We start from the raw sequence: 19,087 nt of genomic DNA on the forward strand, positions 1-19,087 counted from the left end.
TTTTGAGGGTAGTATCCCGTTATTCCCTTCTGCTGGGGATATTCCTTCTTGGCCTGGACGTCGTGGGAGGCTGAGTTAGGTCTCGAATGTGCAGCTTTTTCCTTTTCTGTCTTGTGGCAGGAGACGTGCACCATAGGGTATCCTGTTAACCTGAGATCCTCTGCTCTTGAATGTGTCATTATTAGTGCGATGGGAGAGGCCGACCACAATGATTACAATCTAAACCAACTATATGAATATTTGCTGGAATGATTATTGCTCTGAACTGCACTGGATTTTGGGCATTTGTTGCATCTTGTGGTTATGTGTAAAATATCCTCTTCGAATTGTAGGGCCCGATCTTCCCAAAAAGGAACAAAGTCTCCTAGCGATCACGTTTAGCCGCGTGTTTCCCAGTACTCACAGTGCCAAGAAACATGTGGCTATTCAACTCTACTCGTTGAATAAGGGGCCTAAATGGGGAATGTGCGGCCGAGGCCCCATTTAGCCCTGTTTTTTACAACAGGGAGCTCTGCTCACTGGAACTGCCCGTTGTGGCGAGAGATCGGGGTGCCATTTTTAAATGGTATCTCAATCTCGGAGGCCCACAAATAAAATCCCCGACCTCCACCCAGCCCGAATACAACATGGGAGGATCCCCCAGCCCCTCCCCACCACACCCTCTAACACCCATGGTGGGCAACCCCAGCCCAATCGTGCAAGTGCAAAAAATACCAGCTTTGCACCTTGGCAGTGACAATCTGGCACCATGACAGTGCCCTGCCAGCAGCATCTGGGCAGCCTGGCAGTTCCAGGCTGGCACCCAGGTGGCACTGCCGGGGTACCCATGTGGCACCAAGGCATGCATTTGGGGGGCTCCAATCCCCTTGGAGACTCCCACGAGTGCCGTTCCATCTGATCCCCATTTGTGGCGCTTGCCCAAAGTCTCCAAGTCAAAGGGACTGAATCCCAAAGCCTCAGGTACCTTGGGATCTGCACATTACAGTGAGGCTTACTACCTCGCTCTAATATGCAGATTTGCCAAAAAGTGATCATTGCCATTGTGCAGCGAGATGCTTTACCGGCGCAGTCTGGCCAGAATATTGCGCCCAATGTCAATGCAAAGTTTCCTGTACAATGGTCCCATTATTTTGGAGCTAACGAATCGTTGACTGGCCGCTGCAAAGGTACAGGCAGGTCTTATATCTGTAAAACAGACATCATAATGTGTTCCTGATGCCTCTGGTATAACTGGAGTTGGGGGAGATATGCTTTGGTGCTTGCCTGAACATAGTGTAAAAATCTCATCCTGTACTTTCGTTGGCTGTACGAGCATTCGCTACACGTGAGGGTGTGCACCATTTTACCATGTTTTCATTGCTTTATCTTCGTCTCCCTCATTCTCTACTTTGTCCGTTCCTACATAGGGTGGTGCACCAAGTTTAATGATTCAGCTGAAGCAACTGTGTTGTGGTTCCCATGTCTTATTCTGTATTCTTGTATGCTGAGGCACTTATGCTGTTCTGTACCAATCCTGAGGCTTTGTTGTGTTATTTGTAAAAATGGAAAAAGTCTAACAAAAATACAATTTTTTTTTTTAATGTCTCTTTTATCTTTCTGGCAAAGCGCTACAAAGTTCTGCTTTTGATATGCCAGACATTGAGCACACTGCCAAATTTGAACTGTTAATCTAGTATAATTATAGTTTTATCTGACACACTCAAAGACCAGCAAGAGGCAGAAGCACCATAATTACAGTAATAGCAGTGGGAAGAAAGGGTGAGTGCATAATGATTTTTCAGTCCATTTGGAAAAGGTATTAGTGACAAAATAGAATCAAGCCTCACTGAAACTAAGGGCTGGATTTCGCACAGTACTGCTGTCCCCTCTTCCAATTCCCCCACCACCACCTCCCTTCTCCCACTCTAAGCCCAGTTAAAAGTCAGACGGTCCGCGCTCTCAATCCCAGAGGTGTCCCCGCTATTTTACATAGGGTGCCTCTAGTTCGGGTGGAAGTCCCGCCTTAGAGGCCTGCCAGGCAATTGAATTACCAACAGCTCTGTCGGTCCCACAGTGCCAGCGGGAGTGCTGGCCACTACTGGGATTGCAGTCAGCCCCAACATGCCAAGGAGCCCAATTAGTCCAGAGTCACGTGTCCCAGCGAGGGAAGGTGGGTGAAAGGGTTGGGGGGGGGGCTGGGTTTAGGAGGCTTAGGCAGGAGATAATCTATGCAGGGGATTGCCTCTGATGGGCCCAGCAGGCTTGCAAAGAAAGGCCCTCCTCCTGACTCTTGCCAATACCCGTGGAGCTAAAGCAGCCAAGCTTCCCAAATGGCATGGGCCTCCCAACACTGCAGGTAAAATGTAAGTGGGGTAGGATGATGCCCTTAATTCACCAATTTAAGACAGAACGGTGTGGGTGTTCAGGCAGTGGGAAGGCCGCCTGATGGATTTTATTTGACCCCCACTTCCCCCTCTTCAAACCTGGTTAGCACTGCTGCGTCACAGCGCCAGGGACCTAGATTTAATTTTGACCTTGGATGACTGTATGGAGTTTGCATGTTCTCCCCATGTTTGCGTGAGTTTCCTCCGGGTGCTCTGGTTTCCCACCACAGATGTGCAGGTTATTTAGGGTTACAGGGATAGGGCAGGGAGTGGGTCTGGATAGGGTGCTCTTTTGGAGGGTCAGTGCAGACTCAATGGGCCGAAAGGCCTCCTTCTGCACTGTAGGGATTCTATGGAAACTTCTTCAAACCTACTGGCAGGAAGTCATGAAATTCAACCCTCAGGCACTGTTGCCTTCAGTATTATTTCCGTCAATGTTAGACTCATAAAGGAAGTTCCACTTCTAACATTGCAGTTATCTGGTAGATGATAGGCAAGAATTCAGAGAAAGCCTTGGTGGAGATTGAAACCACTGGAGCAAAGAGGCCAGAGAATAATGTTAAGAGGATTGCTGAGGGCAGTTATTGAGTATAAGAAAGCATAAGAACATAAGAAACAGGTGAATAAGGAGACCATTTTTCCCTTCAAGTCCTCATTTCCATTCAACACGATAATGGCTGATCTTCCCTTTCCCATACTGTTCCACAGCAAGGGAACCATTTCCTACAAAATTACACTAATTACATTTTGAGAAGTAGTATGCTGCTGTTGTTAAAGGCACAGCACACAGTAATTGTACCAACAATTGCAGCATGACAAATACTCATTTTCCTATGCCCAATTTTGCATAAAATCTGTATAATCTGACACCACATTTTACTTTCACATTCCTCAAAAGCATACATAATAGAACAGCTTTAATGTTACAGATCAATTTATACTAATTTTTTTATGACGATCATTTACTTTCACTCCACCTCAATCATTTAAAATGGTTAAATATTGACTACGATTTTCCATTGGAAGTGTGTGATTAAAGCGCTTGTCACCCTTCTTGCTGACGTCACTCCATTGCGTGAAGGCAGCACAGCAGCTTTGAGGGATTAGCGGCAGTTGTGGTAGTGGTCAAGACTTGGACAGAAGGATGACTCCCAACCATGTCCTCACCTCGCTGGTCGCTGTACTTTCTCATTAATGTGGCAACGACCGCATCAAGTAAGTTGACGCAGCGTTCTCACTGTTGTGTCGACTTTCACTTCCCAGAGCGAGGACACATAGGGTGCACCAATGACCTTCTTAGAGATCATAGCCTAGCCAACCTTAAGGTTGGAAGGTACAAGTCTGAATACTGAACTTGATGTGACTGTTTGGAAATCTCTTTCAATGCAATAGAATGGCATAAAGGAGCAGGAGGCACATGGCCTTCTACCATTGCCTTCATTTACTCCTCCTGGAATCTCGTGGCATTTAAAGAGGCACGAGCATATCTTCCGCATCGTGTTTCCTTGATGACTTCATCCTGTGGTCACTGATCCTCATCAGCCTCGTCACGTTCCGTGCCATCTTGCTCTTGATCCTCTGAGGAGCTCTCGCCTTTCACCAGTTCTCTCTCTGGAAAAGGATCACTATCACCTCTATGCAGTGCCTGTAATAACATGCATAAGCAATTCTATATTTTAACATGCCAGACCTCCATCCAGCAGGTGGCAGTAGTGCTACGCAGTATTAAGACGTATGGACTCAGGTCAATTTGGTGTTAAAGAAATTATGTTTCTGGGGGACAAGGCGTACAACCAGGTCAAGTGAAGGTACAGGCAATAATTAATATGCCACGACCATCAGACAAGAAAGGAGTTCTGAGAATTTTAGGAATGATCAACTTTATAGGCAAATTCCAAATTTGTCCGCAATGACAACATGCCTGAGAGAAGTTATAAAGAATGGTCAGAGAGGCATGAGCAAGAATGGCTCACTTTGAAAACAGCTTTGACAACAGCTCAAGTGCTAACATTTTTTGACTCGACCAAGAAAACAAAAATCTCGACCGATGCGTTGAAAGATGGGTTAGGTGCAGTGTTGTTACAGCAGGAAGTTGGAGAAGATTGGAAGCCAGTTGCCTATGCATCTAGGTCGATGACCGATTCTGAGCATCGATACGCTCAAATTGAGAAGGAATGTCTCGGATTAGTTAGGGGGTTGGTAGAAGGGGTCTACACAAGATGGTAGCCATTCATTTCCTTTATTAAAGAATTAGTCACCATCAGTTGTTAAGGGGTTCAGTTTATTGTTGGGGGTTTAAGTTAATTTGGTTTCTTGATCGTTCATTGTGTTTTTTTTGTGCGTCGTAACTTATATTAACTGTTTATTTTGTTTACAATTTCAACAAAAGAATATTTTTTGTAAATAACAGATGGCCAATCCAATGTATACCCTCACTGGAATTCAAAATTAATTGCAAGCATCAACTCATGGTTCTACAGAAATGGCTACAACAAATTTCTGGAGGTTTTCTGAGGGCTTGAATTGAGAAACTATAAAAGAATAAAGAAAATCAAGGCTGCATGTTTAATGTATGTGCAAAACATCTCAGGAAACTCCTAATTGGGTTTCAAAACTGTGCAAAACACCACGGTTAATCTCAACAGTTTCGCCTCCTGGCACACAGCTTCACCAGCAGTGAGAGCAAGTTGAAAATTTGAGTGCAAAGGTCAGGATTTGTCATCCATTAATTTATTTCCTGAAGCCATTCGCTGGAAACATGAACTCAAAAATATTACCCCTGCTGCGTGATAATAATGGGAGAGCAATGAGCACTGCTTCAGCTGAAGGATGTCGCAGCAAATAAACTCCATTACACCTAAGTTTTCGCCTCTGGCCTGTTCCATTTACAGTGCTCATTCATCAAACACCATTCAGGTTGAACAGGAATCGTGGGTTTATTTACCAAATAAAGTCAATATTTTAGATCACAGCTTATACATCATTGCAGATGCCTCCTGGGCTTGATATGGCACTGGAAATCTACGTAATGCTCCCTCTGCACTGCTGAGGGTGCATTCTTCACAGGATCTCAACATCTCTTTTATTTATAATTGATGAGTGCTGTATGCATCAAACTGCAGGAGTTGCTGCCAACTTGGCTATTACTGCTCCCTGTGAGAGTGCTACTCACGAAAATGTTCTATTTTAAATAGATTAACATCAGCACGTGCACCACCCCTAAGCTTGATAAACCTTTTTCTTTACTCCTTCATGACACGTGGGCATCGCTGGCTGGGCCAGCATTTCATGCCCATCCCTGAGCGCATTTTAAGAGTTGGCCACACATTGCTGTGGATCCGGAGTCACATGTAGGCCGGGCCGGACCAGGTAAGGATGTCAGTGAGCGTGATGGGCTTTCACAACGATTGACAATGTCCATTATTGGACTTTTTAATTCCAGATTATTATTGAATTCAAATTCCACCATCTGCCATGATGGGATTCGAACCTGTGTCCCCAGAGCATAACCCTGTGGTCTCTGGATTACTAGTCCAGCGACAATACCACTACACCGCTGCCTCTACTTTGTGGTGACGTATTGGTAAGAAAACTGAAGAGGACATTAAGGGGTATAAATTTGGTATGCGTTGCACCCATTTTTCAGACAGAAAACTGTGAAAGTTCACAGCGATACAGCTTGCACCCAAACTGCATTAAGCTCAGGTCACTACTCCTAAATTCATTGGGCCCATTTTGTAAGCATCCCAGGTGGCTTATTAATTTTTACTGCACAAGAACATAAGATTATAAGATATAGGGGCAGAATTAGGCCATTCGGCCCATCGAGTCTGCTCCGCCATCCATTCAATCATGGCTGATATGTTTTACATCCCCATTCTCCTGCCTTCTCCCCATAACCCCTGATCCCCTTATTAATAAAGAACCTATCTATCTCTGTCTTAAAGACACTCAGTGATTTGGCCTCCACAGCCTTCTGCGGGAAAGAGTTTCACAGATTCACCACCCTCTGGCTGAAGGAATTCCTCCTCATCTCAGCTTTAAAGGCTCATCCCTTCACCTGAGGCTGTACCCTCGGGTTCTAGTCTCTCATACTAGTGGAAACATCTTCTTCACGTCCACTCTCTCCAGACCTTTCAATATATTCTGTAAGTTTCAATGAAATCCCCCTCATCCTTCTAAACTCCATGGAATACAGACCCAGAGTACGCAACCGCTCATCATATGACAAGCCCTTCATTCCTGGGAACATTCTTGTGAACCTTCTCTGGACCCCCTCCAAGGCCAGCACATCCTTCCTTAAATACAGGGCCCAAAACTGCTTACAATATTCCAAATGGGGTCTGGCCAGAACCTGATGCAGCCTCAGCAGTACATCCCTGCTCTTCTCAAAATGAATGCTAACATTGCATTTGCCTTTCTAACTGCCAACTGAACCTGCATGTTAACCTTAAGGGAATCCAGAATAAAGACTCCTAAGCTCCTTTGTGCTTCAGATTTCCGAAGCCTTTCCCATTTAGAAATTAGTTTATGCCACTATTCTTCCTACCAAAGTGCATAACCTCACATTTTTCCACATTGTATTCTATCTGCCTGTCTTTTCCCACTCTCCTAGCCAAACCAAGTCCTTCTGAAGCCCGCCTGCTTCCTCAATACCACCTGCCCCTCTACAGATCTTTGTATCATCTGCAAACTTAGCAACAGTGCCTTCAGTTCCTTCCTCCAGATCATTAATGTGAATAGTTGTGGTCCCAGCACAGACCCATGAGGTACCACTAGGCAACGGCTGCCATCCTGAGACCAACCTGACTCTCTGCCTGCTGCCAGTCAGCCAATCCTCTATCGATGCCTGCACCTTGCCCCTAACACCCTGGGCTCTTAACTTATTTAGCAACCTCCTGTACGGCCTTCTGGAAATTCAAATAAATCACGTCCACTGGCTCCCCTTTGCCTAACTTCCTCATTACATCCTCAAATTCCCGTACCAGCCTCCCCGAACAGGCGCCGGAATGTGGCGACTAGGGACTTTTCACAGTAACTTAATTTGAAGTCTACTTGTGACAATAAGCGATTTTCATTTCATTTCATAATTCTAACAGAGTTGACAGGCATGACCTCATCTTGACGAAGCCATGCTGATTCATTCCTATTTTACCATGCACTTCCAAGTACTCCGCAATCTCATTTTAATAATTGATTCTAAATTCGTACCAACGACTGAAGTTAGGCTACTCAACCTATAATTTCCTGTCTTTTGCCTCCCTCCCTTTTTAAAAAGGGGTGATACGTGAGCCATTTTCCAGTCCTCTGGGACCCTCCCTGACTCCAGTGATTCCTGAAAGATCACCACCAATGCCTGAACAATCTCCTCAGCTATCTCCTTCAGAGCTCTGGAGTGTAGTCCATCCCGCCTGGGTGATTTACCCAGCTTCAGACCTTTCAGCTTCCCCAGCACTGTCTCCTTAATGATGGCCAATAAGGGCAGCACGGTGGTGCAGTGAGTAGCATTGTTGCCTCACGGCGCCGAGGTCCCAGGTTCGATCCCGGCCCTGGGTCACTGTGTGTAGAGTTTGCACATTCTCCTAGTGTCTGTGTGGGTTTCACCCCCAGAACCCAAAGATGTGCAGGTTAGGTGGATTGGCCACGCTAAATTGCCCCTTAATTGGAAAAAATGATTTGGGTACTCTAAATTTATAGAAAAAAAAATGATGGCCACTCCACTCCCCTCTGCCCCCGACTCTCTTGAATATCCGGTATGCCACTGGTGTCTTTAACTGTGACTGATACAAAGCATCTATTCAGTTCCTCTGCTATTTCTTTGTTCCCCATATTACTTTTCCAGCCTCATTTTCCAGTGGTCCAAGATCCATTCTTGCCTCTGTCTTATCTTTCATATATCGAAAAAAACTCATGACATATTTCATATTACTTGCTAGCTTACACTCATATTTCATTTTCTCCCTCTTATTATTTTTTTCGTTGTTCTCTGCTTGCTTTTAAAGACTTCCCAATCCTCTGGCTTCCCACCAATCATCGCCATATTGTATGCTTTTCTTTTGTTTTTATGCTGTCCCTGACTTCCCTTGTCAGCCATAGTTACCTCGTCCTCCCCTTAATATGTTTCCTGTCCCTTAGGATAAATTCCTGTTGTGTTCCCGAATAACCCGCCCAAATCTCCTGCCATTGCTGTTCCACTGTCTTCCCAGCTGGGCACCCCTTCTAATCAACTCTGGGCAGCTCTCCCTCATGACTTTGTAGTTACTTTTACTCAATTGTAATACCATTACATCTCATTCCAGCTTGTCCCTCTCAAACTGCAGGGTGAATTCTATCATATTGTGGTCACAATCATATTGCAGGTCTGGCAACATCTGTGGAGAGAAAAACAGAATCAACGGGCGCGATACAGCGACTTCGACGCACCCGACGTGATATTGGGATGAGGCCGTGGAATCTCACGAGAGGTCTCTCATGAAATTTTCAACGCTTGAAATGTCTCGTGAGATCCAACGAAATCTCGCAGATGCCATGATCTGGATCTCACCTTCATTGGACGTGACGCAGATCAGCATATTTAAATGAGCCTACGAGTCTACTGTTGCTCGTTATGCTCTCTCCTTAATTGGCTCTGTTTATGGCGGTTAATATGGCCGCCGTCCTTAATTCTAATTATGTTTGCTCAAAAGTCGCCAGGTATCTTTCGATACCGCCACAAGGTTCAAAACTGAATACTGATCAAAGACTCGGTACACCAGTTAGTAAGTTCAAAATCAATACTCATTTATTTACACACACAGTCAATTATACTCATGCACAAACTCTACCAACTAAACTATCATTACTACTAGAAGCCTATACTTAGCTTTGGGCGCCCACTCAGTCAGAGGAACAATGGCCGTTGTCCAGTTCTGAGGCTGCTGGGGTCGAGCTGGTACAGAATAGTAGCTAGGAGCGTCTATCTCGTAGCGTGCGTTGACTTTGGACTTATTTGTTCTGGTGCAGCTGCTAGGCAGGTCTCTCGCTGCTGAGAGCCAAGGCCAAGAAGAACGATTCTCTCTTGGGGGCTTCCTCTTATACCCAAAGGGGGCTTCGCGCGCTTTTGGACGGTCCTTCAACTTTGTCCCAATTAATTGGACCGTATCCTGATCATTGGTATCGATTTCCTCCAATAAAGAGTGGCTGCCCTGATTGCTGGGCGGGCCCTAGGTGACCGTTAGCCTGCTTTGTTCTAGTCTCCTTTGGTGCCGGGATGTCTGGTTTGGTATCGTTTGCTTAAATGTTTCGCTTTTGTCCCCGGAGATGGCTCATTAGTATGCTAATGGTTTTGCAGCATCGGTCTTGTCTGGGAGCTGCAAACTCCAATCAACAGACAAACCTTGCACCTGCTTGCTTTCTCAGCATTGTCCATTTTTCCCTTCATTCTCTGTAAGTGTCCATTCTGTAATCGGGACGTGGCCACCCCAGGTGGCTACACTACGTACTGGTTTAGTACTGGTCCGCAGGTCATTAGGGACCTGTGGTAGGGGACAGGGCAGGGTAGTTCCCTGGCACTCACCTGACACCTGGGCACTGCCAACCTGGCACTGCCACCCTGCCCGGGTGCCACTGCCAGGCTTCATAGCTTCCACCTATTTCTTTTTTTTAAATAAATTTAAAGTACCCAATTTTTTTTTCCAATTAAGGTGCAATTTAGCATGGCCAATCCACCAAACCTGCACGTATTTGGGTTCTGGGGGTGAAACCCATGCAGACACAGGGAGGATGTGCAAACTTCACATGGACAGTGACCCAGGGCCGGGATCGAACCCTGGCCGTAGGTAGCAGTGCCAACCATTGCACCATCGTCCCGCCAGCTTCCACCTATTTCTGATTAGGGCTCTCTATCCCTAATATAAATACACATTGATGTATAAATTAATGTGAAGCACATGCATTGTGGGATGGTTCCAGTGTATCTGCATTATATTCAGCTCATAACTTTTAATGGGATGGAGGGGGCCTGTGAGTCAATCCCGATAACACTGTTGGCCAACAAAGGAACAGATTTAATTATTATCTCCCTCTACCCCTGAAGTTACGGCTTCACCTCATTTGCTCGTTCAGCCACACTTACTTCTCTTAAATGCACTGTTTCCCCTCTTTCTAGATTCAGTCAAACGGCAATTAATAGGTCTTCAAATTATTGTACAGAATATCATTAACCCAATGCGGTGAAATTATTTAATATTATTGTACAGGGTTCTTACCATGTAAAGTAATGACATGGGAAGCAGAGCAGAACTTCTATGTGTGTCTAGCCACTACAACACTCCCCTTATTGGTACAATGAGAATTCCTAAACTGCTATATTAATGGGACTGATGTGATTATTTTACCATTATCGGTCATTAACTGCATGCAGCAGTCTGTTTTTTTTTACATTAATAGGCAATAATTGTTCAAAATGAACAGACTAAACTAATTATTGCTCTGTCTTGCCAGCCTTTTAGCTTCTAGGCAACAATATGAATTATTAAGTGTGATCCAATATTCATTCCCTCTAATATGTGTCATTAGGAGGCATCCATCTGGGACATTAAGTGCATATTAATCATGATAAACATTTTTGGGCATTGCTGTTATTTGCTTTAACACACTGGCTGTATTAGTCAAACTGCTAAATAGCTTTAAATGTCTTTTGTAAACACCTGGAGGATAGGTGAAAGGCAATTAGGAGAGTGATGTATTTATTATAGAAATACATAGATGCTTTAATACAGAAACAAGCCACGGAGCCCAGCCAGTGTTTCTTTCTCTGCTCCGGCAGTTTAATCTCATGTGTTACCCTGTTCCCATATCCCGTCATGCCTTTTTCTTTCATCCACCAATCTAATCAAATTTTGAATGCTAATCACATCGCTCACACTTGGTGGCCAATTAAGGCCCGCCCAGTGTGAAACACAACTGCTAGTAAGCTTTTCAGTGCGGCCAGAGGTGGGAATGCGTCAGGCGCCTACAGGACCCTAGCGGGGGTTTGAAATCTGCGAAGGTAGCACCCTGAAAGCTGACAAGAATTGTGGGAGAGGCTGAAGCAATCCAATAACTGTCCTGGAGTTTTGACAAGGCCTCAGCACCTGGTGGTCATGGAAGGCAGGGGGTCACATCCCGGCCGGCACTCTGCCCCTCTTTTCTCCAATGACCGCTTGGGGAGCCCTGGTCGAGAAAAGTCAGGGCCGGGTTCAAAGCGATGTTGTGATCCAGCTGCAGGAAGATGTCTTCCTTGGAGGTTAACAGGGCTCCTCTGGGCTGCTGGTGGCAAATTCTCATGCCGCCTCCCCCCCCCCCCCCCCCAACATCTGACCAAAAAGGCCTGAGCAGAGGTCACCCCCCCGGGTCAGTGGGCATGACGTGGCGCGCCACATGTGGCTCCTGTGTCACTAAAGGGTCAATGATCTTCTGCAGGTTGCAAGGCTAAGCACAGCAATGGCATGGACCTGTGCGGAATAGTGTAGTCAGGTTCCCGTTTCTTAGGAGACTAGGCGGTGCAAGCATGTGTGTGTGTCAACAGGCACTGAAGCCTGCCCTACGATGCTGGGATGTACACTTCAGTGCACTGCAGGGTGAGGTGTACCACTAGGACACGTGCAGTTAACTGGCTATGGGGGTGGGGGGAGGGGTGGGGACAGCTAGAATGGACTTACAGGCGCGGGGGGGGAGCACAAATGATTAATTCTATTTTTCTCTTTCAGGAGAAGCGAAGCCATAATGCGCTGAGGTACGTGTGGTTGTGTTACCAGTCTGTATGCCCTCACCAAACGTGCAAGCGATGCACTGGTGCACCACAGGCCAGCTCACCTCGCCAGTCATGGTGAGGCCATGGTCTCGGATGATGGTAAGAGTGAACTGCACAGATGTTTGTATGGCGGGAGTGCAAATGTTATGAGGTGCTCTCAACAGAAATGGAAATGTCGCAGCCAGAGTGTCCATGGAAGGTCCAATGCAGATGGCACCATGTTCCAGATCTCCATTATCACTTCAGCATGTCTGGTATGCATACTAACTATGATGATTGAATTAACTGATATGTTGCCTTCTCCCCACAGGATTCCATAAGAACCATCAGCAAAAAAGAGGAGCCCTATTAAGCTCCAAGGAAGATATTATACCTGCACCTGGGTCACAACATCTCTTTGAACCAGGCACCAGCACAAGTACTCACACAGTGGTGGGCATCAGATTTTTGGCTCTGCACAGTGGTGGTGATGGCACTTCAAACTCATATGAGAAGCTGGCAGAGGCAGTGAGGTCCCAGAGTATCAACAGTGGGAGCACTGCTGGGGCCCAGGCCCATGCTGAGTCCAAGGCAGATGACAAGTCTCTGGGATTGTCCATCAAGTCGCAGATGCTGGATGACCAACAGGATGCACAGGGAGATCTGGCAGAAATCCATGAGGGCATGTGTCCATGGTGTCCATCATGGAGGAATCCATGAGGAGCATGAATCCTGCGTTGACCCTTACTACCATTGCACAGCCTCATCCATTGAGACAGTGGTAGCTCTTATGGAGAGGCAGCTTCAGGCACAGAATCAGCGATTCCAGGGGTGGTGCTCAGACCTGCAATCCAATACACTGGATTGTCCTCTGTAGGTCACTGCCAGTGTGGTCCCTCTGCCAGTGACTGCTGCATCTGATGATGCCGCGACAATTGAGAAGTGCCCAACCATGAGGCTGGATGTACCCTCCCAGGTGGAACCAACTCAGCCTCTGCCAGCCAGTAGGCGATCAGCAAAGTGATTACAGCCACCAGGACAGTAAAGTCAGCAGGCAGCCTCCAATGCTGCTGCCAGTGAGGAGGGGTTGCGAGGGGGAGTTTGAGATAGCAAGACAGAGCACCCTTGGATGGAAGTTGAAGGCACCTCGAGCACAACAGGAGCTTATCACGTAAAACGTTATTTGTGTTTATTATTTTGAAATTTGTGTTCTATCTGGCAATCGATTCTTTGTTTGTTCATTTAGAATAACATAAATGTTTTATTTTGTTTTAATGAATTGAGATGGCTGGATGGTTATAGTCGGTGCCAGATGCTGCACTGTAACTGTGTGGCATTGCGTGGTACTGAGGTTTTGGGTTAGTTTAGAATATAATGATTGTTTATCAAGGCGATAGTGCCAGCGGAATGAGGAAGCATCACTGCCATGGATGCCTAGCTGAAGGTTCTCAGGATAAAAACGTGCCTGGTGTCCCTACCTCCTTGAATGCTCCTATCCTCCACCTCAATGCCTTCACCCTGCAGCTCCCCAGACTCTTCCTCTGACCTGTGGAGCTACCTCGCTTTCCTCAGCCCCCACTGGGTCCCTCCTTGCCAGGGCCAGATTTTGGCAGCATACTGTGACGATATGGGAGACATACTCTGCCGGATACTGCAATGCCCCCCAGATTGGTCCCGGCATCGGAGGTGCATCTTCAACAGGCCAATAGCCCTCTCCAAACTTCAATTCCAAACTTCCAGAATGACTTGATCCATTGCAATTCACATACCGGCCCACAACAGAGGCCATCTCCCTGACCCTACAATCATCCCTGGAGCATCTCGACAAGCACTCTGTAGGATCTCTTACTTTCTAATAAGAGACGGGGTCCCGTGATAGTTTGAGATTGAGTTTATTGCAAAAAATTGAGTAACACACGTTCAAATACAAACAAAAGAAATAAAAGCTTTGCAGGGCATAAGGAAGGGAACAATGGAAAGAGAACAAAGAGATAGAGAGAGTCTGACTGTGTGAACTGCACCATTTTACATTGCACATTTTCAGTGGAAGTGGCTGTATGTAAATACCATGCGTTTAGCTGAACTTGACAGCAAGTGACACTCTTCCGTTATATGGACATTTTTACCTGTACTTTCTGGTACCACCCCGCTTTCTGCCCCTAATTGGCTTACAAGTTCCGAATTATGACCTCTGAATGGTGCTCCACACCATCACTCACACTGGTATCTAAGTTATTGGCTGTGCACATTTGTAGTCTGGATCCTGAAAGGCTGGTATAACATTTCACTTTTCATAGTTTAGCATAGAATTTACAGTGCAGAAGGAGGCCATTCAGCCCATCGAGTCTGCACCGGTTCTTGGAAAGAGCACTCCACTTAAGTCCACACCTCCCTATCCCCATAAACCAGTAACCCCACCTTAGCTAAGGGCAATTTAGCATGGACAATCCACCTAACCTGCACAGCTTTGGACTGTGGGAGGAACCTGGAGCACCCGGACGAAACCCACGCAGGCACGGGGAGAACGTGCAGACTCCGCACAGTGACCCAAGCCAGGAATTGAACCTGGGACCCTGGAGCTGGGAAGCAACTGTGCTAACCACTATGCTACCGTGCTGCCCCCGCCAAAATGCAAATGTATAATCTGACCTTGACTCAGAACGATACGAGCTTGTATTTCATCTACAGCCCAATTAATTTGACTTTCCCACAGTTACAAGATTTTCAAAACTTGGTTTCAATCTTTCGCCAGAGACTTCTCCGTCAGACTCCTATTCATTGACTACAGCTTTGTCTTCAACACCATAATCCCAGCCAAAGGTCCAAAACCTAGGACTTGGTTCCTCCCTCTGCAACTGGATCCTTGACGTCCTGACCCATAGACCACAATCAGTAAGAATAAACAACAGCACCTCCTCCACGATAGTCCTCAATACCAGGGCCCCGTAAGGCTGCATACTTAGCCCTCTACTATACTCCCTATACACACACGACTGTGTAGCAAACTTTGGCTCCAACTCCATCTACAAGTTTGCTGATGACATGACCGTAGTGGGTCAGATCTTGAACAACAATGAGTCAGAGTACAGGAGGGAGATATAGAACCTAGTGGCATACTGTAATGACAGCAATATATCCCTCAACGTCAGCAAAACTAAGGAGCTGGTCAGTGACTTCAGGAAGCAAAGTATCGTACACACCCCTGTCTGCATCAATGGTGCCGAGGTGGAGATCGTTGACAGCTTTAAATTCCTGGGTGGGCACACCACCAACAATCTGTCCTGGTCCACCCACATTGACGCTACGACCAAGAAAGCACAACAGCACCTAAACCTTCTCAGGAAACTAAGGAAATTCTGCATGTCCACATTGACTCTTATCAATTATTACAGATGCACCATAGAAAGCATCCGAGCTGGCTGCATCACAGCCTGGTATGGCAACTGCTCGGCCAGAACATAAGAAACTACAGAGTCGTGAACACAGCTCAATCCATCACGTGAACCTGGTAGCATTGTGGTTAGCACAATTGCTTCACAGCTCCAGGGTCCCAGGTTCGATTCCCGGCTGGGTCACTGTCTGTGCGGAGTCTGCACGTCCTCCCCGTGTGTGCGTGGGTTTCCTCCGGGTGCTCCGCTTTCCTCCCACAGTCCAAAGATGTGCAGGTTAGGTGGATTGGCCATGATAAATTGCCCTTAGTGTCCAAAATTACCCTGAGTGTTGGGTGGGGTTACTGGGTTATGGGGATAGGGTGGAGGTGTTGACCTTGGGTAGGGTGCTCTTTCCAAGAGCTGGTGCAGACTCGATGGGCCGAATGGCCTCCTTCTGCACTGTAAATTCTATGAAACCTGCCTCCGATCCATTGACTCTGTCTATACCTCCTGCTGCTTGGGAAAGTGGGCAGCATAATCAAAGACCCCTCCCACCCGGCTTATTCACTCTTCCAACTTCTTCCATCGGGCAGGAGATACAAAAGTCTGAGAACAGCACTAACAAATTCAAAAACAGCTTCTTCCCCACTCTTACCAGACTCCTAAATGACCCTCTTATGGACTGATTTGATCTCTTCACACATGCTGCATTGCCTACTTCCACCTCCATAACATTGCATGGTTTGAGCTTACCTCAGTCCATCTACTGCTAATACTAGCACCCCCATGCTTTATTCTCCAAACTCAACAATTCCAAAACTCTTATAGCTAGCTTTGTGTACCAGAGGCTGGTTTAGCGCAGGGCTAAATCACTGGCTTTTAAAGCAGACCAAGGCAGGCCAGCAACATGGTTCAATTCCCATACCAGCCTCCCCGAATAGGCGCCAGAATGTGGCGACTAGGGGCTTTTCACAGTAACTTCATTTGAAGCCTACTCATGACAATAAGCGGTTTTCATTTCATTTCATCTGTCCTGGTCCACCCACCTCAATGCTACAACCAAGAAAGCACAACAGTGCCTGTACTTCCTCAGGACAAAATGTCCACTTTGACTCTTTCCAATTTTTACAGATGGACCATAGAAAGCATCCTAACTGGCTGCATCACAGCTCAGTATGGCAACTGCTCGGCCCAAGACCGTAAGAAACTATAGAGAGGCATGAACACAGCCCTGTCCATCACACAAACCCGCCTCCCATCCATTGACTGTCACCCATTGAAAGAGAGAATAACACATCCAGTTGCCTGCATTGATTATGCGGGAATAATCCACCCTGGGTTATTCTCTCTTTCAACCTCTTCCATCGGGCAGGAGATACAAAAGTCTGAGAACACGCACTAACAGATTTTAAAACTGCTTCTTCCCCACTGTAACCAAACTTCCAAATGATCCTCTTATGGACTGAGCTGATCTCTTCACATATCTTCTCAATTGAGTAGCACTACACTCCGTATGCTTCAACTGATGTCTGTGCCTATGTACTTACATTGTGTATTTCTATATGGCCTGTGGATTTTTCTACATGAATGGAATGATCTGTCTGGATAGTACGCAGAACAATGCTTTTCACTGTATCTCGGTATACGTGACAATGGATCAAATCAATCAATCAATCAGTCCACCACCATTCTTATGGAGGCCTGACTCTTGCGTTATCTCTTCAGCCTCAATTTTGGCCACGCTGAGATGGAAAAGCATCTTGCCGCAGTGCAGCGTGGCCAGTGAAAGCCGGGAGACCCCGCTCCCGGGGTTTACTCGGCTCGCAACATCGCGCGAGATTCAATGCAATCTCGTGAGACGTTGTATGGGGAATCTCGCCAACAATGGGCAGCATTCGTTTTTGGTAAATCTGCACATTAGAGCGAGGCAGTAAGCCTGACTCTAATGTACAGATTCCCAAGGTAGCTGAGGCCAAGGGATTCAATTCTTTTGTCTTGGTGACCTTGGGCGAGCGTTGTTTGGTACTGGTCCCCACAAAAGGGGACCAGACGGAACAGCACTCTCGCAGAATCGCCGAGCAAAAACTTATAGCTGAGTTCCGCACGCATGAGTGCGGCCTCAACCGGGATCTTGCAAAATCCTACCAACTATCCTGGCTCTAGACAATTCACACCTCTTTAACCTGGGGTTACCCCTAACTCGGGATCTGTAATGAATTGATTACCTGCAAATGCTCGCATTCCAAGCATTGTCTGGCATCTCTGACTTTGTCTATATAAATGTTTCTGGAACATAGGGGCAGCACGGTAGCATGGTGGTTAGCATAAATGCTTCATAGCTCCAGGGTCCCAGGTTCGATTCCCGGCTGGGTCACTGTCTGTGTGGAGTCTGCACGTCCTCCCCGTGTGTGCGTGGGTTTCCTCCGGGTGCTCCGGTTTCCTCCCACAGTCCAAAGATGTGCGGGTTAGGTGGATTGGCCATGCTAAATTGTCCGTAGTGTACTAAAAAGTAAGGTTAAGGAGGGGTTGTTGGGTTACGGGTCTAGGATGGATACGTGGGTTTGAGTAGGGTGATCATTGCTCGGCACAACATCGAGGGCTGAAGGGCCTGTTCTGTGCCGTACTGTTCTATGTTCTATGTTCTATACCTCTCCATTCACCTGAGGAAGGAGCTGCGCTACGAAAGCTCGTGTTTGAAACAAACCTGTTGGACTTTAACCTGGTGTTGTAAGACTTCTTACTGTGCTTACCCCGGTCCAACGCCGGCATCCCCATATCATTCATTGAGTGGAAGCCCTTTCAGTTCCCGGAGACTCTTGGCTCACCTGCTGGCGCTGTGATGGCCACATGAATGCAATCTATTGCACCTGGATTTGGGGGAACTCTCGTACACTCTCCGCGTGGCTCTTCTCATCTGTCCGGTAAATGGCTGATAAATATGCAGACGCGTCTTAAGATCGTGTCAGACCCGAGCTTGATACAGTTTGACAGATCAGGTCCTGAAATCCAGCAAGGCAGGCTTGAAATAATACCCAGATCTAAAAAAAACACTGGGACAACTCTGTAGTCACACAGCAACAAATTCACAGTAAGAGTGAAAGTGCTTGTGCTGGGGGTCTTTATCCTGCTGTTGGATTAGGATTTTGATAAAAACATGTATACCGCCCATCTGTTCTGCATGTGCGATGATCTGAAAATCACAGTGTAAAATCGCTAACGGTTATGGTCTTAATTGACTCTGTAATTGTCCCAATTGAGGTCATTAGGCTCGTGTGAGAGTTAAAAATGCACTCCCTCAACCTCGAAATTGCGTGCATGCTCGATGAAGTCGGTAAGCATGCCCAGCATTATTTGACACTATTTTACATTCGGTCTGGCCGAGCGCATGCCCAACCTCCGAACGTTGAATTTAGGCCATAATTTCTGCCCCAACTATTACGCCTGGAAGTAAATTCCTCGGGGGCGATTCTCCGCTCCGCGGACCAAGTGCGAATTTACTTCCAGGCGTAATAGTTGGGAAACATGACGGCGTTTACGACGGCGCGAACAGGGCCCGGGCACGACCTATTCTGGCCCCCATAGGGGGCCAGCACGGCGCTGGA

This window comes from Scyliorhinus canicula, chromosome 2, assembly GCF_902713615.1.
Source record: "Scyliorhinus canicula chromosome 2, sScyCan1.1, whole genome shotgun sequence".
Lineage (NCBI taxonomy): Eukaryota > Metazoa > Chordata > Chondrichthyes > Carcharhiniformes > Scyliorhinidae > Scyliorhinus > Scyliorhinus canicula.